The sequence below is a fragment of the Crinia signifera genome, chromosome 4, assembly GCF_055691185.1.
Source record: "Crinia signifera chromosome 4, ASM5569118v1, whole genome shotgun sequence".
In the NCBI taxonomy this organism is placed as follows: domain Eukaryota; kingdom Metazoa; phylum Chordata; class Amphibia; order Anura; family Myobatrachidae; genus Crinia; species Crinia signifera.
Genome location: NC_139220.1, coordinates 89425967 through 89443325, shown reverse-complemented (window position 1 = coordinate 89443325; position 17359 = coordinate 89425967).

Below are 17359 nucleotides of genomic sequence, written 5' to 3'. Positions count from 1 at the left end.
AATGCTGAGTGTGCTGGTCCGCACAGTAATAAACCATAAAAAAGTTCTTTAAAAGTGGATTTAGAATACGGTATAAACTTCGTAGGTAAAAAATATATCAAAAGGTAGGTATAAAAAATAAATACATTTATTTGAACAAGGTAGAGAAAAATATAATTTCAATAAAAAACAGACAATTTAATAATTACTTTTTAAAAAACGTTCTATACTAAAAAATTATTATAAACAATAATAAGGTGCAAAAAGAGAAAGGAGGGTAGCTTATCTTTAGATAGATGAGACAGGAGGGCTATGGAGTCTGTTTTTTATTGAAATTATATTTTTCTCTACCTTGTTCAAATAAATGTATTTATTTTTTATACCTACCTTTTGATATATTTTTTACCTACGAAGTTTATACCATATTCTAAATCCACTTTTAAAGAACTTTTTTATGGTTTATTACTGTGCGGACCAGCACACTCAGCATTGACTACTCCAGAGCAATAGTCGCCGCATCTTCATTTATTGAACCCACATTTTTCCTAAAGTAACTTACCATTACTTCTACTATTGAAGATTGGCTGACACCCCAGAATTAGAAGGGGGATATTGCCTGATTTACCTGGTATCTGGGCTGAGGTTTTCACAAGTGGCGCCACACATCCTCTTGTTTACATATATCTATATATATCTAGATATATATATATATATATATATATATTGTACCATGTTGCCCTCAATGAATGATGAATAATCCTCAGTTTCCTGGCGTCTTGTTGGGACTCAGGTAGAACAGAAAGCGGCACTCAACGGATTTGTAGATAAAGTCACTGTTTATTATAAAGGTGATAAAGGTGGCATCATATAGGCATCATTGACGTTTCAAGGCTCGGTGGCCTTTTCATCAGGATGCGCCCCAAAGTGCAAATAGTGCCAGTGTGGATAATAAAACCTTTGACAAAGGTCCCAGAGGAGGACCGAAACGTAGATGCCCTGTACCCTCTGCCATGCTGCCTGAATAAACACTATTGACTGAGAAAAACAGACTGGTGAGTGACGCCATTATTATATATATATGGGGGTGGGTGGTGGTGCTGGGTGATGCAAAATAGGGGTGGAGCCAGGTGATTGCATAATCATGACCATGCACCTTCTATGCAGTGCTGAACATATTGGCATTTTGAGCCAAGGGGCAGGGCCATGGTGAAATCATTCAGAGTGAATCACGTCATCTGCCGTTCCCCCGACTGCCCACTCTGAATGGCAGCATTGGAGGTTAACTGAACAAGCAGGTTGTGCGTGGCTGGGAGATTTGCCCACTCAATCAGAAGACTGGAAGTGCATTTCAGGAGCCTCCTGGCTATTCTGGGAGTGTGTAGGCAAGTATGACTTAGGTGTTTTAAGCAATAACCAATAGCAAGAGAATGACTGGAATAACATGACTCAGAGGTAAACTGGCAAAGCATCCTGTGGAGACTAGTCATAATTAGGCGCTGGTAAGTGGTGTATTTTACAGCATAGTTGTCGATGAGATTGTGTGTCTGGAGATTGTGAAGATCCTCCTATGAATAATGCTGCAAAGTTCCTCATTGTGTTCCAAGGACAAGGCAGGAATCGCTGTGAATCACATTATCATCTACAGAGTCCCAGGAGTCGGGGAGAGCTTCCCGAAATGTGTGCGTCTACTGGAAAACCTGGATTGTATGCAAATATGATTTACAAAGTATCCCATTTACACATGCATTACGTGTCCAGATGAAAGAGTCATCTACAGTAGTGGTCCTTGTCTTCTTAACTGTTGCCTAATGCGCTGGAGTAGAATAACACCACATGGATTGTGAGCCCTTTATAGATAGCTGCGCTGATTACATGTTTAGAAGTGTCGCCAAAGTTTTGATGGAAGTGCAAAGAGTGACGCATATTCCCATCTGATGCTGCAGGCTAATGTCTCCCAATAGGAAAAGTTAATGACAATTTCTTATTATCTAGCTGTTCTATTGTTTTTTAATATCTTTAACAATTTGAGTGCCAAGTGAATTTGTCAAAATAGGTGTGAAAATTGCCAAATAAACTTTTTTATTCATCATAACGACCTTTAATGGGTACTCTTTACCTAGAAGGGCGCCCGTCGCGGGCATCGCGGGTACATTTATGTATGGCCGCGACGCGACCGACGCGATGCCCGCGATTTCCCATTGAAACCAATGTTAAACATGAAAATCGTGTCGGTCGCGTCGCGGCCGGCCATAAATGTACCCGCGATGCCCGCGACGCGATGCTCCCGATTTCCCATAGGAATCAATGTTAAAAGGCGCGATGGACCCGATTTTACTGTTAAATGCCTCAATCCACCCGATTTGGCCATAGGAATCAATGTTAAATGGGCCACAGAGCCCATTAACCCTTAAATGTCCCCCCAAATTTTTAACGCCACCCCACGATCCACGCCAACCCGAAGCGTGGCGAGCGCAGCGAGCCCACGAGGGGCGGCGGTACGCGTCCTCCGACCTTTTCATGCCCTACTATCCACTAGGGCGTGGTGTGAGAATATAATAGTGTGGCGAGCGCAGCGAGCCACCGAGCCCGAAGCGTGGCGAGCGCAGCGAGCCCCGCGAGGGGACGCGGATACCTTCACAGTTATTCGCGTCCCCTCGCGGGCTTCACAGGTGTCCGTGGCGAGGCGGACACCTGTGAAGCCCACGAGGGGACGCGTCTACCTGTGAAGGTATCCGCTGCGCTCGCCACGCTTCGGGCTCCGTGGCTCGCTGCGCTCGCCACACTATTATATTCTCACACCACGCCCTAGTGGATAGTAGGGCATGAAAAGGTCGGAGGACGCGTACCGCTGCCCCTCGCGGGCTCGCTGCGCTCGCCACGCTTCGGGTTGGCGTGGATCGTGGGGTGGCGTTAAAAATTTGGGGGGACATTTAAGGGTTAATTTGGCCTTTTTGGCCCCAAATCGGGTCCATTGAGGCATTTAACAGTAAAATCGCGGTCAATCTGCCGTTTTAACATTGTTCCCTATGGGAAAATCGCGGTGATCGCGGTCATCGCGGGCATCGCGGTCATCCCGATTTACCCGCGATGACCGCGATGACCGCGATCACCGCGATTTTTACCCACGACGACCGCGATTTCAATCGCTGGCGCCGTTTTAGGTAAAGAGTACCCTTTAATGTTTCCCTTATACTGTGTAGGAAATATCATTTTTTTTTTTACACAATTTTTTTATATAAATGTATATACACTGGGCCAGAAGCACTAAGCTAAAGTGATAAAATGGAGATAAACAGCCAGCCAATCACCTTCTAACTGCCATGTAAAAGACTTGGTTTGAAAAATGTCAGGCAGGAGCTGATTGGTTGGTTGTTATCGCTCTCCATTTTATCACTTTTGTAGCTTAGTGCATCTGGCCCCAAATGTGAAAGACGCTGGTATTTTTAGCGGATATTTTGAACATCTCTCACAGAGATTTTGCCACTCAATGGCTTAATGTATTTAATGCTTCTCGTCTATTTCATGGTGTTTCTTCAAACCTGACTCATCTAGGGAAATTTACTAAGATTGAATGGGTACAAATTCAGGCATTCATACCCATTCAATCCTACTGTATTTGCATCCGGAACCTTCTGGTTGGAAAATGTACAAATTGCCGAATTCGGCCGACCTCTGCTGAATTCGGCAGTGCGAATGAATAGACCATCAATAAAACTCGGCCGCATATGGCCATAGAGTTCTATTAGATCATCTTATTTACAATCATTCGTATGAGCGATTTTGGCCACAGCTTTGGCAACAGCCCATAGAAGGGAAATTGCGGTCCCGACCCCTGTACAGGCACTGGGACCAGCGCATGCACAGTCTCTGGATTTTATGGGCTGACGCATGGAAGCATCTCCCAGTGGGACTGCCTTGGTGACTGGCAGGTCGGACATCCAATAGGAAGTCCCTACCAGTCATAGTGAAGCCAGTGCAGTCTAACAGACAGCATCTGGCTTCACTACAGTGGTGGATTTTACCTGGGGGGGGGGGGGTGCAACCCTGCAGGCCATGGGTAAAAACCGCCACTGCTTAATAGGATTAATACAAGTATATATATATATATGTATTATGTGGATACACGTGGGCTTAAGTATTAAGGGGGTTATTCTAGTTCATTCTTTCTGACAAAATCCTTCTTAGATGGACAAAACCATGTGCACTGCGGGTGGGGCAGATGTAACTTGTGCAGAGAGAATTAGATTTGGGTGGGTTTTTTCTTCAAAGTGAGATCTATATTGCAGTGTAAAATCATGCAGTCAGTATTTTTCCTGCACAGAAACAAAATAACTCACCCAAATCTAATTCTCTCTGCACAAGTTACATCTGCCCCACCCGCAGTGCACATGGTTTTGTCCATCTAAGAAGGATTTTGTCAGAAAGAATGAACTAGAATAAACCCCTAAGTGTCTAATAGGGACAATTCCTGTGATTCTTAAGAGGTTAAAGAGAATGGGGGTGTCATGTTGCTGGAGGTAGCTTGCAGTAGTATGGGGGCTGGGAATGCTGGCCAGGTTCCTGGAGTCTCCTAGCCATTCCAGGACATTAGGAAAGTATGATATACTTTGATAAATACCGCTCTAACTATCCTAGGTGCTCATTATACAGCTGTTATTTGATCTCTCAAGATCATTCATTGTGCTAGATTACAAATTGCTACACAGTATTTTCAAGTAACTAAACATCAATTTTAATTTTGTAAGACGAACACTAACAACTCAGATGATTATCTATCTATATACGGTATATAAATACAGTATATATAAATCATTGAAATGTTGCTGCAAATTATGCATGGTCAGCGTCTTTTATTCCAAGATTAGCCCGCGAGTGCAGTCGGTGAGCTGCTGTGTGTGTGTGTGTATATATATATATATTAACATTGCCTATGTGTAGGTGTGTCCTCAGTTACAGTGTCTCACATGCATTTTGCTGCATACTGAAACTGTTTGGTAGGTTTTTATTACAGAAGTGTTTAATGATTTCATGACTTCATCAACTCATTCACTCAGTGATTCTCTTTAAATCCTAATTGTTACCACACCCTTCCAAAGAGTTACATTTGCTATGCCACCTGATTTCCCAGCCTACACTTCCTTCACCATGCTTACAGTATGTCTCTGTGGGGAGCTCTCCTCTCCAACCTATGGTATTTGCTACATTTATCAGGATTCCAATACTTCCGATTAGTGGGGCCCTCTGCTGGCCAGCTCCTGTAATCAGCTGTTCACAAAAATAGTTCAAATTGAAAAATATAGAGAATGTTTTAACTGTCTCTGATGCTAAATTACCATCACAAGGGTTTATAACAATGTTTTATAAACCAGTGCATCAAGGAAATCATTAAGCATTTGCTATATTATGCAAAAATAAAGAGATACAGTTACAAATCCCAGTTGTCTACTTCTAATCTTAGATTGTTTCGATTTTTTTGGTTCTTTTAAAATAAATTCCAGACCACATATCACATGCGCACAAAAAGACTTGTGTTTGTGTCTGTATTCATCTATTCACGTTTAACACAATTTCTATGTTTAGAGCTGGAGAAAGGTGGAGGAAGGGGTATGTATGTACATGCAGGCCATTCTCAGTAAGGGCAGATGTGCTGGTCATACTAACTCACTAGGGGCCAGATATACTAATCTTGAAAAGTGATAACATGGAGAGTAATAAACCACCATCGAGGGTGGCCAATCCCGGGATCGGGATCGGCGGGATCCCGGGATTTGGCCCCCAAAACACTGGGATTTCAATCCCGGGATTGGTATATCCAATCCCGGGATTTCGGGTTTAGACTGCGCATGCGCAGTCTAATGCCGGGCAGCATCTGAGCACCGTCTTCCCCTGTTCCCGGCAGCGTGGCTCTGCGCAGCATGATGAAGTCATAGTTCACGCTGCGCAGGCCGCACAGACAGCCTAAAGGTGGCCATACATCAGAAAGATATTGTACCCAATCATACAATCTCAATTGATTGTAAGATGGATTGTATGCAGATTGTGCGCACATCTTGTGTACACAAATCATACAATCAATCATCAGATGGATTGTATGACTGATTGTATGATGGATTGTATGCAGATTGTGTGCACATCTTGTATACACAATCATACAGCAGATGGATTGTATGACTGATTGTAAGATGGATTGTGTGTAGATTGTGTGTCCAAAAACCACCAAGGACTGCCGGGGATTTCAAGGGAAATTGTACACAATCATGAGTGCAATCGATCTTAAGATCAATCTTTCTGATGTATGGCCAGCTTTAGTGTCCTGAATGTGCACTGCTGGCTGGCTCACGGAGATCTCTCTCCCCCACCCGGCTTCCTGCCTGCTCCTGTCTTGACTCCTGGACATGCTGGCTGGCTCCCGGAGACCCTGCCTACCCACCCGGCTCCCTGCTCCCGGTTCCCCGCCCACCCTTTCGGCGACCTCAACCGGCGACCAGCAAAATCACCATGCCCAGCCACCATGTAAGTAAACATTTTTTTTAGGGAAGCCAATCCAGGGATCCCGAGATTGAGCATTTTTCAATCCCGAATCCCGGGATTGAAAAAATGCCCCTTTTTTCCCTACCACCAACCAATCATCTCCTAACTGTCATGCCACAGGCTGTGTCTGAAAAATGACAGGTAGTAGCTTATTGGTTGGTGGTTTATCACTATGCATTCTTTCACTTTTCAAGGCTTTGTACATCTCACCCTGTATGTTTTGTAGTTACCACATGCAACTGGGGATTATCCGTATCCACTGCCTCCTCCTTCAGAGCCCTCTCTTACAAGTGAATTTACCGCTTTCTCCCAGTGATACTTGTATGACATGGGACATGCAACTCCTGCACATGCAAGTCGGGTGTGGTATGAGGGGCCGTCAGTCAGGATTCGGATGGTCAGTATACCAACATCAGAATTCCCACGTTAGTACTCCGACAGGGGGGCGAGCCTTGCTGCGCCCGCCACAGGTTCCATTCTCCCTCTATGGAGGTCGTGAACCCCCACATGGAAGAATAGCACCTGTTAGTCGGAAACTCGACTGCCAGGCATTTTACAGTTGGGATTTTGATGTCGGTGTACTGACCGTCAGAATCCCGACTGTTGCTCCATCATCCGGCACCCATGCAAGTCATCCTTCATGTGCAGAGAAAAGAGGCAATATAAAGAGGTGCATAGTTGCCTACCCTCCTGCGTTCTGCAGGAGACTCCCTGAAATACCAGCAATCTCCCTCTCTCCCTCATTAGTCTAGCAATCTCCCGCATTTCACCTAGCCCACATTATACTGTTGCATTTTTGGGGATAAAAGGAATGAGAGACAGATACATTTACATTGAATCATCAGCAGCATTTCCCAGCACTTTACCAAGTATAGTAGCTCTTACTAACTGCTTTGGGGCTCATCTACATTTGGATATAAGTCATTTTAAAAGATTCCTCTCAGATATAGCAGTAAACACCCACGCTTCTAGGTGCCACATTAACGATCTCTTTTTCCCAATCTCTCCATATATGGAACTAGACACGCCCTTTGGGTGGAGCATGACACGCCCCTTCAATGGGGCGCTGTGCAAAATTCTGCTACCAACTATATTCTCACTGAAACTAGTTTTCAAAAGTAGGCAAGTATGAAGAGGTGATGCATAAAACCTTGCAGAGTACCAACCAGCTAATGTCATTTTTCAAGCAGCCTGTAAAGTGGCAGTAAGAAGCTGATTGGTCAGTACTTTTTTTGTGTCTCTATCCAAGCTTCTTCCTACCTGAGTATAAAACAGTGACCACAGAACTTGAGAAGGAGATTTATACAGGTAGCAAGAGAAAGGAGTCTCGACACTTGTAAAAAGAAATCAGTTATACTGTGGCATCGAAGGAGGAAACTCATCTGGTTCTCCCTGTTGATGGAAAAAACTTTCAACTTCATGATTATTGGTCATCCCTAGAAATGAGTGAAGACAAAGATACCTGACCAAAGAGGGAGAAAGTGATTAATATACTGGGAGTAAAGTCACAACATTCTAAAAACACCATCCCTATCAGGAGCATTTGGAATCCTAGGCTACAGCAGCCATCTGTCCGGCCCGACAAACACCTGACTGCCAGCACACTAAACAAAACACTACAGTGTATGACTCATACTTCGCATAATCCTATGTGATGTTGCAAGCCTGGGTCCTGCATAACTTTTGTTCAAGCCAGCCAATGCTGGATCTCCAAAAATAAAGCAGACTTCTATGTTGTTTGGTAGACTAAAGCCCCGTACACACGGGGTGACCCGGCTTTTTGTGCTGAGCGATGTGCTGTAGCACGAATGCTCAGGACATAGCGGGACCCCAGCTTAGCACACCGCGATGCTGTGTGCTGAGCGTTCACGCTGAGCGGGGCTTTGCCTGTTTTTACGATAGGCAAAGCCCCACGATCTGGGGAAAGCCAGTGCAAGCACTAGATTACCCAGCCGGTGATACTGACGCGTGGAACTGCACATTGGCATCGCTGCAGGGCATACACACGGAGCGTTCGGTGCTTGTTTTCTAAGCAGTCTAATCAGATCACTTAGAAAAGGGGCTTAAATCCCCCCGTGTGTATGCTAAAGCTTCTAAAAATAGAAAAATGCAATATTGCCCATAGCTACCAATGAGATTCTGACTATTATTTATTGCGTCCTAGAAAATGATAGACAGAATCTGATTGGTTGCTATATTTAATTGCATATTCAATACAATCTAGGCATGCCTTCCGCGCATACAGGGTCCTGCTGACTGCACCTGCACAGCTGCCATATCTGGTCAGGGTTCTGGGGGATCCTCTGCCAGCTGAGATTGTGATATATAGCCCATTTTGCTACAAATGGGCTGCTCAAAGCTGTACTGGTGATAGCTTTGGGGGGCCAATCTTAAGAAATTGATAAATCTGGCAGCATTGCATCCCCAATAAAAAATCTACATGGTATGCAGCTGCTGGTGGGAATGGAGGGATTACAGCAGCTATTGGAGATATCTGCTGCGGTCCCTCCTACTTATATTCAGGTGATACTAAAAATGTGTGGCTAACCCCCAAAAATGTGTTTTCGAGGAAATAGATGCAAATATTTTTTTTTTTAATAAATGAGCCCCTAAACAGTATGGGCAGTAAGGATTATCACAGATTAGTATTTTATTTACACTCACAATACCAATGTACTAGGTAATACAAAATATGCTGTAATCACAATGTGATATGACAATAGAAGTATATGACACTGTATTTGAACCTGAAGGTTACTTCTCTAAAAGTGCAATTGGTTGTTAATGTTTATAATACTGTATGCACTTAACTGGCAAATGGTTCTGCAATATATAATAGTCAGAAGGTAAATGCAAATAACATATCATTATATCATAAAATATAAACAACCACTCCTCTGGAAAGAGATATGGAGGGAGATGAATCAAGCATTGTAAACAGTCGACAAGTCGGGAAGTTACCGAGAGCAACCTAGCTACCTACTGTGTAACTGTATAGAATGTTAGAAGGTACTTAACTAATGCTACTTCAAAGCTGATTGGTTGCTATGGCAACTTCTCCACGTGTCCACCCTTTTACATTGCTTGCTACAACTTGCTGTAGTAGCAAGAAATTATATATATATATATATATATGTATATATATATGTATATATATATATATATATATATATATATATATATATAGCGTGGAACAGGCGGCACTCGGAGACTGACTTAAGATCGTGAAGAAACTTTAATGGGTGACATCTACGTTTCGGGCTCTAGTCCCCTTCGTCAGGATGAATGCACAAACGCACGCTATATATATATATATATATATATATATATATATATATATATATATATATATATATATATATATATATACATATACATATATATATATATATATATATATATATATATACATACACACACACAACCCAATAGTGGTCTGGCGTCTACAACTCTCAATCAACATCAACAGTTTTAATGGGATTGTTCGTAATCTCCAACACGGTTTAAGAAGAGTCGTTGTTCATCCACAAGATGCTTTATATTAAAAAATTTTCCAGATTTTTACAAGAATACAAAAAGACCCCAACGCGTTTCGTCAACCAAGTGACTTTATCAGGGGGATATTAACAAATCTTCCAGAAAATATTTTTTTTGTTCAAATTACTGTGGATTATCCATTGAACAGGAAAGTGTTCCCTTATATAAAACTGTGGGATTTTTATTAGTGCAAGGAGAATTATTTTTATTAATTGTTGATCTATATAATTAGGTTATGGTTATGCTCCATATTTCCATAGAAGTTTTGAGGTATTAAATATCTTTTCAAATGTGTAAAAACTCGTAAAATCACCAATAAATGATAAAAACGGTGAAATTCTAGCTGTGCAGCTTCAGAACAAATAAGCCTGTAGACTGGAGCTCTGTTTCCTGCAGTGCTGGTGACCTTCTTCATGCCTGAAGCAGCCCAGACCACTTGTACATATGAGCAAAGAAATGAAGGGAATTGGGCGGGCATAACAACAAAACAATTGGGCGCAAAAATAAAGTGTGTTGCTCCACTACTCAGTATATATATATATATATATATATATATATATATATATATATATATATATATATATCTATCTGTTGGAAATCGAAGAACAGAGGGGCGCTCCATTGTGCATAAAACAGTTTATTTACATAAAAGCACACAGCACAGGGTTAACAAGCCAATGGTTGCTTGTACCAAGTATTACATCAGTGTGGGCTGGATACCACAAGGTTCAATATTTTTTACCAAGCCAGGCAACTCCAACCTCAGTCTGGGGCACCGACAGGAATGCGCAGCCCACGCTGCTCTCCCCTCCAGGGGTTACACAGCGTGTCGGGAACCTAATACGGGAACAGACAGCCGGAGGATGGCCTGGACAGCGTGCAGCAAGCGTCTCCGTAGCCACGAACCAACGCGTTTCGTGGAACACTTCGTCAGAGGGCGTGAAGAAGTGTTCCACGAAACGCGTTGGGGCGTGGCATCCCAGCTCCCACCCGCGCCGATGACAGCCGGACTCCGGAGGATGTAAGTATACATGTAGTATGTATATGTGGCGGGTGGCGGTCGCATCATCACCTTTGGCGGGGGGGGGGGCGCAATTTTTGAAGTTACGCCACTGATTTTATCCACAATTCATTTTGGAATAAATGTAGATTGCGGCAATACCTCTTATTGGTGCGAGTTCCCAGATTCCTGCGGTAGCCAGGAGGATGTTTGAAGTGTGGCTCTAGCTGCAACCCGCTGGGCGGTCAGCTTACAGCCGGAAGGCTGCCGATGGTATTGAGGCAGGGAGCGAGCCACACTCACCTGTGGTGGAAGAACAGGTGCTCTGTATGCGGCTTCCTGAAGTAAGCAGGTTGTGGGCTTGTCATCGATGTTTAGCTGAAGAGGAAAGAGGAATTCGCCGTCGGTGACAAACTTTAGGGGTAGCAGGCAATCCAGGTGGGTAGCAGATAGGGTAGAATAAGCCCCAATTGGGCGAGCAGCTGACATCCGGCTATGTTAGCCGTCCTCCCCCTGCACGTGCGACGCAACCGCAATAGCATATGTACGCTCAGTGTTTTAATGGGAAATCCCATCAAACTCAGGGCGTACACATATGCTAATGCCCCACGCCCCTCTCCATCCCCCACTCGCAAAGCTGGGAGCGTGCACTCAGCGACCAGACTTCTCACTTCTCGCCGAGTTTGCACACACCCAGCGTATACACATGCATAGAAATGCTGCTGCACGTGTGCATACACAAAACATCGGTCTCTGTGCGAATTCGCGTCCAAGCGAATGAACCAGAATAACTTAGTTAAAGTGATCCTAGAATCCCTTTCCTTTTACATTTCCAATGAGGATCCAATGAGAACATACCCACAAAGTATTGTTCAGCTGAGCTGTCGACGATGCTGTCATGTAAACCAGTGTCGAATTTGCTAATTATTGTAGTTATAATTATTAATTGTATGAAGGTACATTTGCTAGATAATGTCACGTTAGGGGTATCATACCCTTATTTGCATTACCCTTCTCCGTTCAGGAAAAGGTTTTACGTTGAAAGAGTCTGATTTTTAAGGTCTTGTTTTAGTAAGTGCACCTCATCTTTCCATGTGTCTGATTTGTTAACACTCTCTCACTGTTTATCAAAGGTTAGCTAAAATCTAATAGTTTCTATAAACAGCTACTCATTAAGTAACATTGGGAATCAGTGGCGCATGGAATGGGGGAAAGGGGGGTTGGTTGAGTATGACAACCCTTATGCTGCTTTCAGACCGCATCTCTGGCTTTGACCCTGTATTTGGAAACGTTTCCAAAAACGGGTCTGCCAGATAAAACCCCTTTCACACCGCAGCACTTAAACGGTATATTACCGTTTAAGTGCCGATTTTTTGACACTGGCAGACCCGTTTTTGGAAACTTTCCAAATACAGGGTCAAAGCCAGTGCAGCCTTCAGCCCTCCCCTCCGTGCAGCTCCCCCCTCCTCCCCCCCCTCGCGCGTGTCGACCGAGAGCGCGTCGACGCCCCCGCGCGTGTCGACGCCCCCCGCGTGTCGGCGCCCCCCCCGTGTCGACTTACCCCGTGCCGGTACCTCCGTTGTGGATCCCGGCACTGCAGCTCAGAAAGCACTAGTGTCTTACAGAAAATGGCTGCCCCATAGGAAACCCTGTTTAAAAAAACTGTCTTTCGTATGGGGGCAGCCATTTTCTGAAAGACACTTTTTTCATGAGTGCTTTCCGAGCATACTGAGCTGCAGTGCCGGGAACCACAACGGAGATACCGGCACGGGGTAAGTCGACACGGGGGGGGCGTCGACACGCGCGAGGGGGGTGTCGACGCGCGCGCGGGGGGGCTCCAGTGCTGTGAATACTTAATGAGCACTCATTAAGTATTCGCTGTGCTGAATTTAGGACCCAGCTCATTGGCTGGGTCCTAAATACCGTTTCAGAACCGATTTTGAGCCAAAAATACCGGTTCTGAAACGGGTAGGACCCTGCATTTTAACTGGTTAGAAAAAACGTTTTTTTCTAACCGGTTAAGTGGTCCTGCACCTTTCAGACCGCACACATTACCGTTTTAAAACGGTAAAAAAACGGCAATATACCGTTTTTAAAGTGCGGTCTGAAAGGGGCATTACACACATGCCCACGCTCCATTGATTTTGTCCCCCATATGTAACAGTCACTTTGTAGCAAATTGCTGTGATGCACAGGTAACTGTGAGAGAAGGCCAATATGACACAAATCTATTACAAGCCATAGTTGCCTCCCCTCCTGCATTCTGCAGGAGACTCCCTGAAATAGCAGCAATCTCCCTCTCTCCATTATTAGTCTACCAATCTCCCTCATTTCACCTAGCCCACATTACACTGTTACATTTCCCAGCACTTTACCAAGTATAGTAGCTCTTATTAACTGCTTTGGGGCTCATCTACATTTGGATATAAGTCATTTTATAAGATTCCTCTCAGATGTAGCAGTACACATCCACGCTTCTAGGTGCCACGTTCACAATCTGTTTTCACAATATCTCTTCATATATGGAAATAGACACGCCCTTTGGGTGGAGCAAGACACACCCTCTCAATGGGACGCCATGCAAAATTCTACTACCAACTATAATCTCCCTGAAACTAGTTTTTAAAAGTAGGCAAGTATGTTACAAGCACGTCATTTTGATTTCAGGTTTCTGAGTTGCTCATATAGAATATTGGTCATGGCTCTTGTGCTGATATACATTTTGGCCTCTTCTTCTTCCACGCTGTTTATGTAAAAACTAAGTAGCAAATAAAAAAATAACTGTGTGCAGTTTGTGGGTAGCCAAGGACTTACTCGGTGGCAGCGATAGATACAGGCAGATCGGGGGCCAGATCTGACGCCACACAACTTTCCTTTAAATGCATAGGCATGTCTGCGGTTTCCATGACACTCGCAGAAAATGACCGGATACCACCTTCAAGCGCCGGCTTTTTGTCAATCAACTTGCGTGCGGCCAGCGATGAAAAAAGTAGCAGGATTTTATATCAGCATGGGTATGCGTACTACAAGCCGTACACATGCACAGTCGTTCAATTATCGCCCCAGTCTGCAAATTCGCAGGCATCAAAAGTCGGTATAGTGAAGCGCTACACTAAGGGGGGTATTCAATGTTAGGGTCACGGTAGTCGAGCTTGATCCACCGCCTTTACCCAGTCCCGTTCTCGGTCAGCTCGACCGAGAACACGCAGGCGGGATTCAATGTCCCGTCTGCCGGGGAGCAAAAAGGGGGCGTGGCCGCGAGTTGCGGCCGGGAAGAGGCGAGCTGCAGCCAGCATCTCGTCACTTCCCGGCTGTTCTCGGCAGAACGAGCCCGACAGCTTGTGATGTCGGGCTTGTTCTGCCGAGAAACCCTGCTTAATGCTGTCGGGGAAGACAGCATTGAATAGGGCCTGGCGGGCATCTCCCCGACGGGAGGTGCTCGCCGGAGATTGAATATCCCTTTAAAAAAGAATAGAACATCAGAAATAATTTATTATTTTAAAAATGCAGCCAATCTGCTGATTTCTTTATGCAACCTGGGTAAAAAAAACTGGGTGCAAGTTCTTGGTAAAGCCATGATCGATTGGTGGGGTGTGGATCCGTTCCTGTCAACTGGGTCAGTACCATGCCCCAGCAAATTTCCAGTTTGCTCGATATGTACAGTATTATAGGGATGTTCGGAGCTTGTTTGATCCTTTATCTCTGTCCACTGTATTTCTTTCCAAGGCTTAGTACATAGCAGTGGCGTAACTAGAAATTTAGCTCCCCCCTGCAAAAAAGGGTACTTGTTTCCTAGCACGGCCACAATCTTAAGTAATCGTGTCCCTTACTTAAGGGACACGATTACCCCCGATGGACCCTATTTCTTTTGAAATCAGGTCCATTTTGCCGGCTAGGAGACAATATCGGGGGCATCGCGTCGGTCGGGACCATTAACATTGGTCCCGACGCGACCGACGCGATGCCCCCGATATTTCCATAGGCTTCAATGTTAAAAAATATTTTAACATTGAAATCTTGTCGGGAAAGTTAAAATATCGGGGGCATCGCGTCGGTCGGGACCATTAACATTGGTCCCGACGCGATGCGACGCGATGCACCCGATTTTTGCATAGGCTTCAATGTTAAAATATTTTTTAACATTGAAATGCTGTAAAAATGTGAAAAAATGTGAAATGGGCCAATATGACCCATTTCACATTATAGATGTCCCCGTCGTCACCCCACGATAGACGCCAACCCGAAGCGTGGCGAGCGCAGCGAGCCCGCGAGGGGCGGCGGTACGCGTCCTCCGACCTTTTCATGCCCTACTATCCACGTCGGCGTGGAGTGAGAATAGAATAGTGTGGCGAGCGCAGCGAGCCACCGAGCCCGAAGCGTGGCGAGCGCAGCGAGCCCCGCGAGGGGACGCGGATACCTTCACAGTTATACGCATCCCCTTGCGGGCTTCACAGGTGTCCGTGGCGACGCGGACACCTGTGAAGCCCGCGAAGGGACGCGTTTACCTGTGAAGGTATCCGCATCCCCTCGCGGGGCTCGCTGCGCTCGCCACGCTTCGGGCTCGGTGGCTCGCTGCGCTCGCCACACTATTCTATTCTCACTCCACGCCGACGTGGATAGTAGGGCATGAAAAGGTCGGAGGACGCGTACCGCCGCCCCTCGCGGGCTCGCTGCGCTCGCCACGCTTCGGGTTGGCGTCTATCGTGGGCTGGGGTTAACGCGCTTAAATTTGGGGGGGTTGGGAATTTTTTTCATTGAATCCAATGTAAAATTGGGTCCCAGGGACCCAATTTACATTGGATTCAATGAAAAAAATCGGGTCAAAAATCGGTCGGTCGCGTCGATCGCATCGCATGCGACCAAATCGCATGCGATGCGATCGACCCGATTTTTCCGACACGACCACCCCGATCTGAATCGGTGTGGCCGTGCTAGGAAACAAGTACCCAAAAAAGTTTCTGGCGCCCCCCCTCCCTGTGGCAGCTACAGGGGAGCGCAGGGAGACACATGGGGGTGGTGAGAGTCCCAGAAACACAGGGACTATGAGGAGGGGTGGCAGCTACAGGTGAGCGCAGGGAGACATATGTGGGTGAGAGTCCCAGAAAAACAGGAACTATGGGGAGGGGTGGCAGCTACAGGGGAGCGCAGGGAGACACATGTGGGTGAGAGTCCCAGAAAAACAGGGACTATGAGGAGGGGTGGCAGCTACAGGGGAGCGCAGGGAGACACATGGGGGTGAAAGTCCCAGAAAAACAGGGACAATGGGGAGGGGTGGCAGCTACAGGTGAGCACAGGGAGACACATGGGGGTGAGAGTCCCAGAAAAACAGGGACTATGGGAAGGGGTGGCAGCTACAGGGGAGCGCAGGGAGACACATGGGGGTGAAAGTCCCAGAAAAACAGGGACTATGGGAAGGGGTGGCAGCTACAGTTGAGCGCAGGGAGACACATGGGGGTGAGAGTCACAGAAAAACACAAACAACAGGGTGACACATTAGGGGGATAGAGATTTAAAGGACAGGGGCCAGGAGGAGGGGTTTCAGCCACAGGATGTGTGAGAAACTGTGGATAGATGATTCAGCGAGTAGGTGCACTGTTACAATGCAGTGTGCGGGGGACTTACCAGTTGTTTCACGTGCGGGATTGACGAGTCAGAGACAAAGGGCAGTCTGTGAGCCAAGGAGGAGAGCTCCAGCTGGGACCTCTGTTCTCCCCTCTCCCCCGCGGCATTGCTGTGAATCGCGGAAGAAATCTGGACCCCCCAGCTGCCAGGCAGCTACTGGACGCATAGGAGAAGCAGCCCAGCTCCGGCGGCATCTTTAAATGTCCCCGCTGCCCTCGCGTATGCTACTCGCTCAGCTCTTGATGCTGCAGGGTCCCGGCTGAGCTAACCAATAGGAGCTGAGAGTTCCAATCGCTGTAGACAGCCAAAAGCTGAGCCTCCGCCAGCTCTGTCGTTGGCGCTACCTCCCGCTGCAGGCTCTGCTGCGAGGAGCAGCTGCTGCTCTGTCTGTGAGCAGCATCATGATCACATCTGCCGGCACTTGCTCCTTCATGCTGCTGCTGCTTCTGCCTACTGCAGCAGGTATGTTTTAATGCGCCCAACACATCCCGCTGGTGCTGGCTCCCCCAAGCCCTGGCGGGGGCTGCCACACCGTTGTTACGCCACTGGTACATAGACTTCTTTGACTCTATTACATTTATGTCAAGTTGCAATTGATCATTTCTGTGTAACTGGTACCGTATAACAGTTATGTTTGAGTGAGAATGTATTTTCCCATCCTGGCGTATTGATCTGTGCCCTCAATAAACA